General features: G+C 52.1%; 1 protein-coding gene across 1 annotated transcript in view; it reads right to left on the bottom strand.

The window, feature by feature from the left end:
• MYPOP (Myb related transcription factor, partner of profilin) overlaps positions 1-17233 on the bottom strand; it is a 152345-nt gene extending 135112 nt beyond the window's left edge. The window contains exon 1 of the mRNA XM_063938452.1: positions 17129-17233. The gene's annotated coding sequence lies outside the window, so the exon portion shown is untranslated. The remainder of the gene's footprint in view (positions 1-17128) is intronic.
• Positions 17234-17838: the final 605 nt, after the last annotated feature.

Consider the following 17838-nt stretch of genomic DNA (forward strand, 5'->3'; position numbering starts at 1 on the left):
TAGAGGGAGGAGCCAGTGCACACCAGTAGTACTAAATCTTTCTTAGAGTGCCCAGTCTCCTGCGGAGCCCGTTTATTCCCCATGGTCCTTACGGAGTCCCCAGCATCCACTACGGACTACGAGAAATAGATTTACCGGTGAGTAAAATCTTATTTTAGGTCGGTTCCTTCAGTGAGGTGACAGTGGTGACAGGCAGAGTAGACGACACCACAAGACAGGTGACATGGGAGTCCACCGCTGGTGAATTTTCCCACTTATTATTATTACACACCTCAGCAGGGAGAGGATAACGAGCTAGCATATTTTTAGACAGGGAGAATTTCTTCCCTGGAGAAGACCAGGATTCCTGACGTATGTCTACTAAATGGTCAGAATGTGGTAATACTACTTTAGTCACCTTCTGACGTTTAAACTTATCAGGTTTCTTAGACGCAGTAGTGGGATCTACATCATCATCTATTTGTAGAATCAGCTTAATAGCCTCCACTAGGTCAGGAATATCAACCTGAGTTGTAGGTTCCTCGTCAGAAGCAGCTGTATCAGTGTCTGACGGATCAGTATATTCCCCATCCTCATCAGACAAATCATCTGAGATATTAGTGGATTGTGAGGAGGAAGCGGCTCGCCTAGATGACCCCTTGACCCCAGAGGGACGTGGGGTAGGTTTTTGTCTAACCAAGGATTGATTCAATTGTTGTATCTGGGTCGACAGTGTGGCCGCCCAGGGCAGATTTACCACAGGGACAATATGTGGCTGCAACGGCACAGGAGGTCCCATAGGGGGCGTAAGGCGTGTCAAAGCGTATTAAGCATATTTGAGAACGCCGCCCAAGGTGGCTCCTGATTGGCTACAGGAGTAGCGGGCTGACTGGGAGGTGTATGGCACAGATTACACAGACCATCCTTCAAACCTTCCCCCTCAGGCAAATACTTGGTGCATGCGCTGCATGATGCGGGAGCGTCCACGGATTTCCCACCCTTTGTGGCAGACATTATAGTGAATATAACCGCAGAGCGTATGCGTACGATACAGCCAGACAAATACAATACCTGCAAATAAATCCCCTATTTATGTGACAGTATATACAGGACACAGAATAAATGCGGTATGAGGTGATTGAGTACACAGTAGAATACACTTAACTGTAAATACTGCGCAGCACTATATATTAGATCCTGACACATCTAGTCCCCTAGGGTACAGAATACAGTGATATAGCTAGGATACACTGAAAGTGAAATCCACACAGCTGATACAGGCACACACAGTCATAGTGACAATGCAGATAATTACTTTAGCCAGACAATAAAACTGCACTGGACTAGTATATATATATATATATATATATATGTAAAACAATGCGTGGTCCGGTACCGGATGTAATATCAGAATACTCGTACAATATATTCTGGTAGAGGTGCACTTGTTCTTAATTAACGCTGTCTTAAATTGAAATGCAAAAATGGATTAAACACCATGCGCTGACAATATTGTGTATGCAGCCAACCACTAACACTGGAACCTTTCACAAAAATTCCACAAACAATAGATGCACAGGAAAATGGAAAGTGATAGGCGCAAAAACACATATAAGAGGGTCCTTACATCTGATATAGATGAATGTGAGAAAGTCCCCTTGTGATCCCTTTATAGAGTGTTTGTAGGTGTCCTCTGTAGCGTCCTCCAAAAAAGTAGTCTCTTATCTCAAGACAGAAAAGCAAATCATAGGGCAGACCAATTTGGAAAAGGACGGGACAACAAAATTTATTTCACAAAACACTCACAATAGGTAAAAAGATACAAGGCATATAACCACACACGTAGGTGGGTGAAACAGGGTGCTGGCAGCTGGAAAACGAATTACCCTCCCAAGAGGAAACACTGAAGAGTCCGGACTTCTACAGCGGATCAGAAGGGAAGGTCATCCAAAGAAGACAGCTCCACTGCTCCACACCTGGTACCACTAGCTTGACGCGTTTCGGACACCAAAGTCCTTCATCAGAAGCATAGTGGTAGTCTCTTAGAGGGGCATATTTATACCCCTAGAAATCATGTATAATTAGCCACACAAATGTCTTATTTGCCCGCCAAACGGCGCGGCGTTTCCAGCCGCGACCGGAAGTGGTCACCCCCGGAAGCGGAAGTGCGTGTGCGTTCCATCGGTGGAGACAGGAAGTAGTTTTTGCGTTCCATCTCCGGGAAAAATAGGCGGAACTTGATGTAATCAAAACAGAAGCTCTGTTATCTTGTCCTCCAATAGTATCAAAGCAAAAAACGTCCATATGTCCATCATAAAAGAAACAGAAAGAGGAATCAGGAGAATGTAGTTCCAAATAAAAAACAATAAAAACAATAGCAGCATGAGACTTCATATTTTACAGCAGAGGTGGATTATAAACACATTTATAAAAAATATTCCGAATAAAAACAATAGCAGCATGAGACTTCATATTTGACAAACAAAGGTGAATTATAAACACATTTTCTAAAATATTTATAAAAAAACATATTTATAAAAAACAATTTATAAAAACCACTTCAACTCAAATTCACCATTGAGTCCTCCTGGAGTCAGTGTTTTTAAAGTGTGAATCCACACAGCTGATACAGGCACACACAGTCATAGTTACAATGCAGATAATTACTTTAGCCAGACAATAAAACTGCACTGGACTAGTATATATATATATATATATATATATATATATATGTAAAACAATGCGTGGTCCGGTACCGGATGTAATATCAGAATACTCGTACAATATATTCTGGTAGAGGTGCACTTGTTCTTAATTAACGCTGTCTTAAATTGACATGTAGAATACTTAAGTGTCTGTAAAATCACAGCGCTGATGAATAAGGCGGAGTTACAGACGAGACATTGCCCTGCAGTCCCGGAGACCAGTCGCAGCTACTATGAGAAGATGGCGCCCAGAGTTTCAGTCAGGGAGTGAGGGAGAGCGTGAGGCAGCTCCAGGGCGGGAACACCAGCAGTAGATGGCGCCTGGAGCTGGGGGGAGGGGCTACAGGTTAAGCGCCGGCTCCCCTATGCTGGTCCTCACCACCGGGTACTATGGAGCCTTATTAAAGTGGATATTTTACTGTCTGACCTGTGCTCCCATACCTTGGTGGATATAGTGGGGTCCTTGTACGGTCACAGTGTCCACGCCAGCGTCGCGGTTCGTCTACTGAAACCGCGACCGGAACGCGATTTAATGGCAGGTCCCGCCTGGGGGACTCTATTACCTCCCCCCCTTAGTAGCGCCACGCGATCCAGGAGAGCGTCTGCGGTGGTGTGCCTAGGAACCAGAGCGCCTCCGCCGCAAGTACCCGGGAACAGAGCCAGCGGGAGTATGTGACGTCGCTGGGGAGGTGATGGAGCCGCAGCACAGGATGTCACACTGACATATAAAGTGCTGCGGCCCTTGAAGTCTTCTAAAAAGCTTTTTCATGGCTGCCTAGCGCAGCCCCCCTGTTATGTGACCTGCTTCATGCAGGCACCACTCGAAACTGAGCTCACAGTGCCTGGAGGCGGGGTTATAGAGGAGGCCCCGCAATGCATTCTGGGACAGTCTAAAGCTTTAGCCTGTTGGTGCCTCGGATCAAGATCCATCTCTACACCCCAATGTATTCCCTGTGTACACAGTGTACCCCGCTGCAGAAAGAAAGGTGGATGAGTGAAGCCTGGCACTGTAACTGCCTCCCCCCCTCTATACCCCATCAGACCCAGTATAGAGAACTGAGCTCGAGTGGAGACATTGCGCAAAGACAACAGAGGAAGAAGATACGGAGACGGAACCAACAGTAAGACGTAAAAACAAGCATAAAAAGGAAACACAGCAGACAACAAGCAGTCACACAACCAAAACAACAGACAATGTAATGCAGCGCTGGGCGAGCGTACACTGTCCCCTATGGAATCAGAGAAATGGATTTATTAGAAAGTACCAAAATCCTGTTTTCTCCTCCATCCACTATAATATCCAAAGATTCCTCCCAGGTGGGAGAGAGCGGAGAGACCTGAAAAACCTGCAGCCAACCCCTGAATCCGAGGCCGCAAAGGTGTCAAAACGGTAAAACCGTACACATGTGTATACCATGGACCAAGTGACTGCACGGCAGAAGTACATCGGCTGTACATTATCACAGCTGCCGCCGGCTGTACATAGGCTGTACATTATCACAGGTGCCGCCGGCTGTACATTGACTGTACATTATCACAGCTCCCGCCGGCTGTACATGGGCTGTACATTATCACAGCTGCCGCCGGCTGTACATGGGCTGTACATTATCACAGGTGCCGCCGGCTGTACATGGGCTGTACATTATCACAGCTGCCGCCGGCTGTACATAGGCTGTACATTATCACAGCTCCCGCCGGCTGTACATTGGCTGTACATTATCACAGCTCCCGCCGGCTGTACATCGGCTGTACATTATCACAGCTGCCGCCGGCTGTACATAGGCTGTACATTATCACAGCTGCCGCCGGCTGTACATCGGCTGTACATTATCACAGCTCCCGCCGGCTGTACATGGGCTGTACATTATCACAGCTCCCGCCGGCTGTACATAGGCTGTACATTATCACAGCTGCCGCCGGCTGTACATGGGCTGTACATTATCACAGCTGCCGCCGGCTGTACATGGGCTGTACATTATCACAGCTCCCGCTGGCTGTACATAGGCTGTACATTATCACAGCTGCCGCCGGCTGTACATAGGCTGTACATTATCACAGGTGCCGCCGGCTGTACATGGGCTGTACATTATCACAGCTCCCGCCGGCTGTACATCGGCTGTACATTATCACAGCTCCCGCCGGCTGTACATAGGCTGTACATTATCACAGCTGCCGCCGGCTGTACATAGGCTGTACATTATCACAGCTGCCGCCGGCTGTACATAGGCTGTACATTATCACAGGTGCCGCCGGCTGTACATAGGCTGTACATTATCACAGGTGCCGCCGGCTGTACATGGGCTGTACATTATCACAGCTCCCGCCGGCTGTACATAGGCTGTACATTATCACAGCTCCCGCCGGCTGTACATGGGCTGTACATTATCACAGCTGCCGCCGGCTGTACATAGGCTGTACATTATCACAGCTCCCGCCGGCTGTACATGGGCTGTACATTATCACAGCTGCCGCCGGCTGTACATGGGCTGTACATTATCACAGCTCCCGCCGGCTGTACATGGGCTGTACATTATCACAGCTGCCGCCGGCTGTACATAGGCTGTACATTATCACAGCTCCCGCCGGCTGTACATAGGCTGTACATTATCACAGCTCCCGCCGGCTGTACATGGGCTGTACATTATCACAGCTCCCGCCGGCTGTACATCGGCTGTACATTATCACAGCTCCCGCCGGCTGTACATGGGCTGTACATTATCACAGCTCCCGCCGGCTGTACATCGGCTGTACATTATCACAGCTGCCGCCGGCTGTACATAGGCTGTACATTATCACAGCTGCCGCCGGCTGTACATAGGCTGTACATTATCACAGCTGCCGCTGGCTGTACATAGGCTGTACATTATCACAGCTGCCGCCGGCTGTACATAGGCTGTACATTATCACAGCTGCCGCTGGCTGTACATAGGCTGTACATTATCACAGCTGCCGCTGGCTGTACATAGGCTGTACATTATCACAGCTGCCGCTGGCTGTACATGGGCTGTACATTATCACAGCTCCCGCCGGCTGTACATAGGCTGTACATTATCACAGCTCCCGCCGGCTGTACATGGGCTGTACATTATCACAGGTGCCGCCGGCTGTACATAGGCTGTACATTATCACAGGTGCCGCCGGCTGTACATAGGCTGTACATTATCACAGCTCCCGCTGGCTGTACATCGGCTGTACATTATCACAGGTGCCGCCGGCTGTACATAGGCTGTACATTATCACAGCTCCCGCTGGCTGTACATCGGCTGTACATTATCACAGGTGCCGCCGGCTGTACATAGGCTGTACATTATCACAGCTCCCGCTGGCTGTACATGGGCTGTACATTATCACAGCTGCCGCCGGCTGTACATTGACTGTACATTATCACAGCTGCCGCCGGCTGTACATAGGCTGTACATTATCACAGCTCCCGCCGGCTGTACATAGGCTGTACATTATCACAGCTGCCGCCGGCTGTACATAGGCTGTACATTATCACAGGTGCCGCCGGCTGTACATAGGCTGTACATTATCACAGCTCCCGCCGGCTGTACATTATCACAGGTGCCGCCGGCTGTACATAGGCTGTACATTATCACAGCTGCCGCCGGCTGTACATAGGCTGTACATTATCACAGCTCCCGCTGGCTGTACATGGGCTGTACATTATCACAGCTGCCGCCGGCTGTACATGGGCTGTACATTATCACAGCTCCCGCCGGCTGTACATGGGCTGTACATTATCACAGCTGCCGCTGGCTGTACATGGGCTGTACATTATCACAGCTCCCGCCGGCTGTACATAGGCTGTACATTATCACAGCTGCCGCCGGCTGTACATCGGCTGTACATTATCACAGCTCCCGCTGGCTGTACATCGGCTGTACATTATCACAGCTGCCGCCGGCTGTACATAGGCTGTACATTATCACAGCTCCCGCCGGCTGTACATGGGCTGTACATTATCACAGCTCCCGCCGGCTGTACATAGGCTGTACATTATCACAGCTCCCGCCGGCTGTACATGGGCTGTACATTATCACAGCTCCCGCTGGCTGTACATCGGCTGTACATTATCACAGCTCCCGCCGGCTGTACATCGGCTGTACATTATCACAGCTCCCGCCGGCTGTACATGGGCTGTACATTATCACAGGTGCCGCCGGCTGTACATAGGCTGTACATTATCACAGGTGCCGCCGGCTGTACATAGGCTGTACATTATCACAGCTGCCGCCGGCTGTACATGGGCTGTACATTATCACAGCTGCCGCTGGCTGTACATAGGCTGTACATTATCACAGCTGCCGCCGGCTGTACATAGGCTGTACATTATCACAGCTGCCGCCGGCTGTACATGGGCTGTACATTATCACAGCTCCCGCTGGCTGTACATCGGCTGTACATTATCACAGCTCCCGCCGGCTGTACATGGGCTGTACATTATCACAGCTGCCGCCGGCTGTACATGGGCTGTACATTATCACAGCTGCCGCTGGCTGTACATAGGCTGTACATTATCACAGCTGCCGCCGGCTGTACATGGGCTGTACATTATCACAGCTCCCGCCGGCTGTACATGGGCTGTACATTATCACAGCTCCCGCTGGCTGTACATGGGCTGTACATTATCACAGCTGCCGCTGGCTGTACATCGGCTGTACATTATCACAGCTCCCGCCGGCTGTACATGGGCTGTACATTATCACAGCTCCCGCTGGCTGTACATCGGCTGTACATTATCACAGCTCCCGCCGGCTGTACATGGGCTGTACATTATCACAGCTCCCGCCGGCTGTACATGGGCTGTACATTATCACAGCTGCCGCCGGCTGTACATGGGCTGTACATTATCACAGCTGCCGCTGGCTGTACATAGGCTGTACATTATCACAGCTGCCGCCGGCTGTACATAGGCTGTACATTATCACAGCTCCCGCCGGCTGTACATGGGCTGTACATTATCACAGCTCCCGCCGGCTGTACATAGGCTGTACATTATCACAGCTCCCGCCGGCTGTACATGGGCTGTACATTATCACAGCTCCCGCCGGCTGTACATGGGCTGTACATTATCACAGCTCCCGCCGGCTGTACATAGGCTGTACATTATCACAGCTCCCGCCGGCTGTACATAGGCTGTACATTATCACAGCTCCCGCCGGCTGTACATGGGCTGTACATTATCACAGCTCCCGCTGGCTGTACATAGGCTGTACATTATCACAGCTCCCGCCGGCTGTACATCGGCTGTACATTATCACAGCTCCCGCCGGCTGTACATCGGCTGTACATTATCACAGCTCCCGCTGGCTGTACATCGGCTGTACATTATCACAGCTCCCGCCGGCTGTACATCGGCTGTACATTATCACAGCTCCCGCCGGCTGTACATGGGCTGTACATTATCACAGGTGCCGCCGGCTGTACATGGGCTGTACATTATCACAGCTCCCGCTGGCTGTACATAGACTGTACATTATCACAGCTCCCGCCGGCTGTACATCGGCTGTACATTATCACAGCTCCCGCCGGCTGTACATGGGCTGTACATTATCACAGGTGCCGCCGGCTGTACATGGGCTGTACATTATCACAGCTCCCGCCGGCTGTACATAGGCTGTACATTATCACAGCTGCCACTGGCTGTACATCGGCTGTACATTATCACAGCTCCCGCCGGCTGTACATGGGCTGTACATTATCACAGGTGCCGCTGGCTGTACATGGGCTGTACATTATCACAGGTGCCACTGGCTGTACATAGGCTGTACATTATCACAGGTGCCACTGGCTGTACATAGGCTGTACATTATCACAGCTCCCGCCGGCTGTACATGGGCTGTACATTATCACAGCTCCCGCCGGCTGTACATTATCACAGCTCCCGCCGGCTGTACATGGGCTGTACATTATCACAGCTGCCGCCGGCTGTACATAGGCTGTACATTATCACAGCTGCCGCCGGCTGTACATAGGCTGTACATTATCACAGCTCCCGCCGGCTGTACATAGGCTGTACATTATCACAGGTGCCGCCGGCTGTACATAGGCTGTACATTATCACAGGTGCCGCCGGCTGTACATAGGCTGTACATTATCACAGGTGCCGCCGGCTGTACATAGGCTGTACATTATCACAGGTGCCGCCGGCTGTACATAGGCTGTACATTATCACAGGTGCCGCCGGCTGTACATAGGCTGTACATTATCACAGCTGCCGCCGGCTGTACATAGGCTGTACATTATCACAGCTCCCACTGGCTGTACATTGGCTGTACATTATCACAGCTGCCGCTGGCTGTACATTGGCTGTACATTATCACAGGTGCCGCTGGCTGTACATAGGCTGTACATTATCACAGCTCCCGCCGGCTGTACATAGGCTGTACATTATCACAGCTGCCGCCGGCTGTACATAGGCTGTACATTATCACAGCTCCCGCTGGCTGTACATGGGCTGTACATTATCACAGCTGCCGCCGGCTGTACATTGACTGTACATTATCACAGCTGCCGCCGGCTGTACATAGGCTGTACATTATCACAGCTGCCGCCGGCTGTACATAGGCTGTACATTATCACAGCTGCCGCCGGCTGTACATTGGCTGTACATTATCACAGCTCCCGCTGGCTGTACATGGGCTGTACATTATCACAGCTGCCGCCGGCTGTACATTGACTGTACATTATCACAGCTGCCGCCGGCTGTACATTGGCTGGATTTTATCACATTGCCTTTTCCCAGTAAAGGAGATATTACATCCGGGAATGTAGATGGTGGCTGGTGCACACGCCGGGTGTAACCCAGAACTACATGGATGAGCGCCAACACCCGAGCAGCCGATGTGGGGACAGTGGTACCATCTGTCATCACTACAGCACAACCTGTAACCCTCGGCAACCAGTGCAGTGGGAGTTAATGGCGGACTTGTTTCTGTGGATTACAGTTTCTGTGCCATATTAACCCCAGAAGTGCCAGGCTGTATGGTGCGGTGTACGCTGAATGGGGATAATATAACGTAGAATGGTTCACGATGCATACATGGTAACGATGGGGGGGGGGGGGGGGGGCAGCTTTATACAGGAATGTGCACACATGTAATAAATCTCGGCCAGGCGGTCCCCAGGGCTCAGCACAGATGGGTGAATAAAACTGATTTAGATGCTTATTAAGTCACCTGTGGCCAAGCATGGATACACTTACCTGGACCATTAGGGGCCTTGAGGACCGCGTTTAAGAACCTCTGACCTAGGCGGAGCTGTATGTCATTAGAACAAAGTGAGCTTAATGCATCGTCCTATTTATTAAAGTCATACATTTACGGTCTGCGTTATTGTAGGCTACAGTATGTGTTGTACAGAGGGCGCCGAGTGCAATACACGCCGTACAAAGGGCACCAAGTGCAATACACGCCGTACAAAGGGCACCAAGTGCAATACGTGCCGTACAGAGGGCAGAGAGTGCAATACACGCCGTACAGAGGGCAGAGAGTGCAATACATGCCATACAAAGGGCACCAAGTGCAATAAGCACTGTACAGAGGGCGCCGAATGCAATACACGCCGTACAAAGAGCACCAAGTGCAATACGCGCCGTACAGAGGGCAGAGAGTGCAATACATGCCATACAAAGGGCACCAAGTGCAACAAGCGCTGTACAGAGGGCGCCGAATGCAATACACGCCGTACAAACACGCCGTACAAAGGGCACCAAGTGCAATACACGCCGTACAAAGGGCACCAAGTGCAATACATGCCGTACAAAGGGCACCAAGTGCAATACACGCCGTACAAAGAGCACCAAGTGCAATACGTGCCGTACAAAGGGCACCAAGTGCAATACACGCCGTACAAAGAGCACCAAGTGCAATACGTGCCGTACAAAGGGCACCAAGTGCAATACACGCCGTACAGAGGGCAGAGAGTGCAATACATGCCATACAAAGGGCACCAAGTGCAATAAGCGCTGTACAGAGGGCGCCGAATGCAATACACAGCGTACAAAGAGCACCAAATGCAATACACGCCGTACAGAGGGCACCGAGTGCAATATGCAACGTACACCGTACTATAGTAGGAAATCACTGTGTACTAGTGGGGGATGTCCTGCTCTATTGTTATTCACACCTGTAGCTGACCTTTTGTTGTGGGTGGGGTCTCAGTGGGTGGGTGCTGTTAGCAATCTAGACTGTATCTTTATTTAATCAGTACATACTTGGCTGTAAGCCTCTGGCTGTGTAGCATCTTAGCTGTGAAGTATGTTAGAGTTAAGTATGGCGATATGACCTTGGAGATGATCGGAGATGAACAGGAGAAGAAGAGAAGGACAGCAGACTATCTTCCACACCTGCAATCAACAGCCTACAGAGAGTAACCTAATCCAGTACCACCAATGCCTGCAATCCACACAGCCTGGACACTGACCTCCCCGTCTGCTTAAGTAACAGCCATACTGCTCTCACACATTGCTTTCTGCTCCTCATTTATACTCTCTTACATTCTCAGTGGCCCTCATTCCGAGTTGTTCGCTCGTTCTTTTTCATCGCATCGCAGTGAAAATCCGCTTAGTACGCATGCGCAAAGTTCGCACTGCGACTGCGCCAAGTAACTTTACTATGAGGAAAGTATTTTTACTCACGGCTTTTTCTTCGCTCCGGCGATCGTAATGTGATTGACAGGAAATGGGTGTTACTGGGCGGAAACACGGCGTTTCAGGGGCGTGTGGCTGAAAACGCTACCGTTTCCGGAAAAAACGCAGGAGTGGCCGGAGAAACGGTGGGAGTGCCTGGGCGAACGCTGGGTGTGTTTGTGACGTCAACCAGGAACGACAAGCACTGAACTGATCGCACAGGCAGAGTAAGTCTGAAGCTACTCTGAAACTGCTAAGTAGTTAGTAATCGCAATATTGCGAATACATCGGTCGCAATTTTAAGAAGCTAAGATTCACTCCCAGTAGGCGGCGGCTTAGCGTGTGTAACTCTGCTAAATTCGCCTTGCGACCGATCAACTCGGAATGAGGGCCAGTGTTTCCATTCCCACCATTATTTACAGACAAACTGGTCTCCACTGTCTCTGCTTTGACTACATCCCCCTTCTCATTGTTATTTCTTTATTACAGCCACTCCATTCAATACTATTCCTCTGAACAACACTACTGAACAGGAATTATGGCTCCTCGATCCTGTCCCATACCAATCCTCACTGCTAGATCACCCGCCACCCAAATTTCTAGACTACCCACACGCATTCAGAACCCAGCCAACCTGATCCCCATTTCCCCGTCCCCTCCCTTCCCCTGTGCACTCTGGAATGCTAGATCAATCTGCAACAAGCTGCCAACTATCCATGACCTCTTCATCTCCCACTCTTTTCACCTTCTCGCCATCACTGAAACCTGGCTCTCCTCCTCTGACACCACCTCCCCTGCTGCCCTCTCCTACGGAGGCCTCTCCTTCACCCACACAGTCAGAACTGATGGTCGCCAGGGTGGAGGCGTGGGCATCCTTCTCTCTCCTAACTGCACCTTTCGTGTCATCCCACCTGAGCCCTCTCTCACCTTCTCCACCTTTGAGGTTCACACTATCCGCCTCTTCTACCCCATTCACCTCCATGTGGCAGTGATCTACCAACCCCCTGGCCGCTGTTCACCTTTCCTTGACAACTTTGCTGCCTGGCTTCCCCACTTTCTCTCCTCCGACCTCCCCTCTGTCATCCTCGGTGACTTTAACATCCCTATCGACATCACTAATGCAGCTTCCTCTAACCTTCTTGCTCTTTCCACCTCCTTTGGACTTTCTCAATGGACCTCCACCCCTACTCACAATCTCGGCCACTCCCTCGACCTTGTCTTCACCCACCGATGTGATCTCTCTGATTTCTCTAACTCTTCCTTCCCTCTCTCTGACCACCATCTGCTTTCTTTCACCCTCTCATCTTCCCCTCTCTGCTCCACACCCAGACCCACCATCACCAGACGCAATCTCGGGTCCCTCAACCCCGCTATCATGTCCTCCCTCGAGACCTTCCTCTCTCCTCTTTCCACTATGACTTGTCCCAACCAGGCAGCCACCTTCTATAACTCTTCCCTTACTGCTGCTCTTGACTCTGTGGCCCCCCTCTCCTCTGTCCCCCTCCGCCGCTCCAAACCCCAACCCTGGCACACCAAACTAACACGTTTCCTACAAAAATGTTCACGGTCTGCAGAACGCTCCTGGAGGAGATCCCACTCTCTGGCGGACTTTCTCCATTTCAAGTCTATCCTCTCTTCCTATAGCTCTGCTCTTTCTCTCGCCAAGCAATCCTTTTTCCAAACACTCATCTCTTCTCAGTCCTCCAGTCCACGCCGACTCTTGGAAACTTTCAACACTCTCCTTCGCCCCCCTCCTCCTCCCCTCCCCTCTTCCCTCACTCCCACTGACTTTGCCTCCTTCTTCATCTCCAAAATTGAGGATATTCAAAATTACATCTCCTCCCGTCACCCCTCTGCTGCCCCCCTGCTCCCACCATCCCTCCCGTCCATCTATCCCATCCTGTCCTGATTCCGTCCCACCTCAGACAAGGAAGTCCACTCCCTCATCTTATCCTCTCCCCCCACAACCTGCCACTTGGACCCCCTCCCCTCCCGTCTTCTCCGCTCCCTCCCCCACACTGCCTGCTCCCACCTTGCTCACCTCTTTAACCTATCGCTCTCTACTGGCATCTTTCCCTCACCATTCAAACATGCTCTGGTGTCCCCTATTCTCAAAAAAGCCAACCTCGACCCTTCATCACTCACTAGCTACCGCCCCATCTCTCTTCTCCCTTTTGCCTCCAAACTACTTGAACGACTGGTCTACAGCCGTCTCACAAGCTACCTCTCTGACCACTCCATCCTTGATCCACTACAATCTTGCTTTCGCCCACTCCACTCCACCGAGTCACCAGTGACCTGCTTTCGGCCAAATCCAAGGGCCACTTCTCTTTGCTCATCCTTCTGGACCTCTCTGCTGCCTTTGACACCGTGGATCACCCTCTCCTCCTCCGCACACTCCAAAATGTTGGCCTCTCTAGCACCGTCCTTGACTGGTTTACCTCATACCTCACTAACCGCTCCTTCTCTGTGTCTGCCTCCGGAACCACCTCACACCCTTCCATCCTTCCTGTTAGTGTCCCTCAGGATTCTGTCCTAGGCCCCCTTCAGTTCTCCCTCTACACCTCTTCCCTGGGTGCGCTCATTAACTCATTTGGCCTTCAATACCACCTCTATGCTGATGACACACAACTCTACCTCTCCTCTCCTAATCTGTCCCCCTCTGTCCTCTCTCAGATCTCCAGCTGCCTCTCTGCCATCTCCTCCTGGATGTCTGAGCGCTCTCTGAAGCTCAACATGGATAAAACTGAACTTATTATCTTTCCCCCAGCCAGAGCAACACCCCCTACAAATATCTCTATCACTGTTGACAACACTATCATCTCCCCCGTTCCCCAACTCCGCTGCCTGGGCGTCACTCTTGACTCCTCCCTCTCCTTTGCACCCTACATCCAAGCTCTGGCGCAATCTTGTCGATTCCAGCTACGCAACATTGCTCGCATCAGGCCATTTCTCTCCCAGAGTGCAACTAAACTTATCATCCACTCACTGGTCATCTCACGACTTGACTACTGCAATGTGCTCCTCACTGGCCTCACTTGCTCCCACATCGCTCCCCTCCAATCTGTCCTCAACTCTGCAGCTAGGCTTATCTTCCTCTCCCGCCGCACCACTTCTGCCACTCCCCTTCAACAAAATCTACACTGGCTCCCATTCCCCTACAGAATCCTCTTCAAACTCCTCACCCTCACATACAAGGTCATCTCTAATTCCACTGCTACCTACATCTCCAACCTCCTCTCCCTTCATACTCCCTCCCGCCAACTACGGTCGGCTGATGACCGTCGCCTCTCCTCTGCCTTGGTCACTGCTTCCCATGCACGAGTTCAGGATTTTGCCCGTGCTGCACCCCTTCAGTGGAATGCGCTCCCCCGCTCCATTAGACTCTCCCCGACCTGGCAAAGCTTCAAACGGGCACTGAAAACCCACCTATTTATCAAAGCGTACCCCTCCAATGCATAACCTAGTCCTTAGGCTGCTCCTCCATCCCCCTGCCCCATGCCTTGGACATCTCTGCTTTGCTCGCAAACCACCATCAGGCTTCTACCTGCTTGCTTGCACCTCATGTCATCTGTCTGTTGCCCCTCCCCACTAGATTGTTAGCTCTTCAGAGCAGGGCCCTCTTTCCTCTTGTCTAAGCCCTCTTCTTGACACATTTCACTCAGGGACCATCTTTACCTGCTTTCTCTCCTGCTGGTAAAGACTCATCTCTATCTATGGCCGCCAGCCCCAAGTAGTACAATGATTACTCCTTCGCTACTTTCATCTAAGCTGTATTATGTTTTGAGAACTGTGTTGCTCTTTGTTACCTGCACTCCATTTTTGTTATTTATTTACTGTTATGCTAAGTTCTGTCTCCCTGTACTGTCCTTTGTACGGCGCTGCGAAACACTTGTGGCGCCCTATAAATAAAATGTAATAATAATAATAATAATACGCACCGTACAGAGGGCACCAAGTGCAATACGCACCGTACAGAGGGCACCAAGTGCAATACGCACCGTACAGAGGGCACCAAGTGCAATACGCACCGTACAGAGGGACCAAGTACAATACGCACCGTGCAGAGGGCACCAAGTGCAATACACGCCGTACCGAGGGCACCAAGTACAATACGCACCGTACAGAGGGCGCCGAGTGCAATACGCGCCGTACAGAGGGCACCAAGTGCAATACACGCACGTACAGAGGGCGCCAAGTGAATCCAGAGTGCCCCAATAATGCAATATACACAGTACAGGGTGTCCCAATAATGCAACATACATTGTATGGAGCATACAAAAAGTAAGCAGCATATATAATGGCTCCAGGATTGCAGCATACTTTGCACAGGGGTCCCAGGGATGCAGCACATTACACTGGAGCCCCACGGATGCAGCACTTTGCACAGGGGCCCCAGGAAAGCAGCACACATTGCACAGGGGCCCCAGGGATGCAGCACATTACACAGGGGTCCCAGGGATGCGCACATTACACAGGGGCCCCAGGGATGCTGCACACGTTGCACATGGGACCCCAGGTAAGCAGCATGTTACACAGGGGCCCTAGAAAAGCAGCACACATTGCACAGAGGCCCCAGGGATGCAGCACACATTGCACAGGGCCCCAGGGATGCAGCACACATTGCACAGGGGCCCCAGGGATGCAGCACACGTTGCACAGGGGCCCCAGGGATGCAGCACACATTGCACAGGGGCCCCATGGATGCAGCACATTACACTGGAGCCCCACGGATGCAGCACTTTGCACAGGGGCCCCAGGAAAGCAGCACACATTGCACAGGGGCCCCAGGGATGCAGCACACATTGCACAGAGGCCCCAGGGATGCAGCACACATTGCACAGGGGCCCCAGGGATGCAGCACACGTTGCACAGGGGCCCCAGGGATGCAGCACACGTTGCACAGGGGCACCAGGGATGCTGCACATTACAGAGGGGCCCCATGGATGCAGCACACATTGCAAAGGGGGCCCAGGGACGCAGCACGTTACACAGGGGCCCCAGAAAGGTAGCACACGTTTGATACAGGGGCCCCCAGGGATGCAGCACACATTGCACAGGGACCCCAGGCATGCAGCACATGTTGCACAGGACCCCAGGGATGCAGCACACATTGCACAGGGGCCCCAGGGATGCAGCACACGTTGCACAGGGGCCCCATGGATGCAGCACACATTGCACAGGGGCCCCATGGATGCAGCACATTACACTGAAGCCCCACGGATGCAGCACTTTGCACAGGGGCCCCAGGAAAGCAGCACACATTGCACAGGGGCCCCAGGGATGCAGCACACATTGCACAGGGGCCCCAGGGATGCAGCACACATTGCACAGAGGCCCCAGGGATGCAGCACACATTGCACAGGGGCCCCAGGGATGCAGCACACGTTGCACAGGGGCCCCAGGGATGCAGCACACGTTGCACAGGGGCACCAGGGATGCTGCACATTACAGAGGGGCCCCATGGATGCAGCACACATTGCAAAGGGGGCCCAGGGACGCAGCACATGTTGCACAGGGACCCCAGGGATGCTGCACATTAGAGGGGCCCCAGATAGGCAGCACAAATTGCACAGGGGCCCCATGGATGCAGCACACATTGCACAGTGGCCCCAGGGATGTAGCACGTTACACAGGGGTCCCAGAAAGGCAGCACACGTTTGATACAGGGGCCCCTAGGGATGCAGCACACTTTGCGCTGCGCTGTGAGGAGGCCCCCGGGTAGCAGAGCAGGCAGGGTGAGGCTCTGTATACATGCAGCACAGAGGGAGCCGGAGGCTCTGTGCACAACGTTATATATTGATATTCTCACCTTTTTGTAGCTTCTTCGGCTTCTGCTCCACCTCTTCCACTTCCTCTCCCCCCTCCCCTCCGCTCACCCCGGGCAGCCCAGCAGAGCATGCTCCGCACTGCGTCACTGCCCACCAACATGGCGGCCCCGGGCATACACCCTGCATTCTGCACAGCGGCCACAGGGTGGCAGTGCGGCGCAGTCATAGGTATTCCCTGAGCCGCTGCTGTACTGCGGAGTGACCGCCGGGTGGCAGTGCGGGGCAGAGCTGCTGCTATACTGCGGAGTGACCGCCGGGTGGCAGTGCGGAGCAGTCATAGCTATTCCCGGAGCTGCTGCTATACTGCGGAGTGACCGCCGGGTGGCAGTGCGGAGCAGTCATAGGTATTCCCGGAGCAGCTGCTGTACTGCGGAGTGACCGCCGGGTGGCAGTGCGGAGCAGTCATAGCCATTCCCGGAGCTGCTGCTATACTGCGGAGTGACCGCCGGGTGGCAGTGCGGGGACATTATTGCGGAGCAGTAAATATGGGACGCAGATAAGAACCACATGGCCCAGCAAGTCTGCCCCTTTTTTTACCATATTGTTACCTCAAACCCTTTTTGATCCTTATTTCTTTGTAATATGGTTATTGCAGAGCTTCTGTGTGCACATGGCTGCTTGCGTGGTCCTGTGTGCACTACAAGTTCCACTTCCATCACAACTTCTAGTTAATGTCTGACGTAAGAACATC

Source organism: Pseudophryne corroboree, chromosome 8, assembly GCF_028390025.1.
Source record: "Pseudophryne corroboree isolate aPseCor3 chromosome 8, aPseCor3.hap2, whole genome shotgun sequence".
NCBI classification, from domain to species: domain Eukaryota; kingdom Metazoa; phylum Chordata; class Amphibia; order Anura; family Myobatrachidae; genus Pseudophryne; species Pseudophryne corroboree.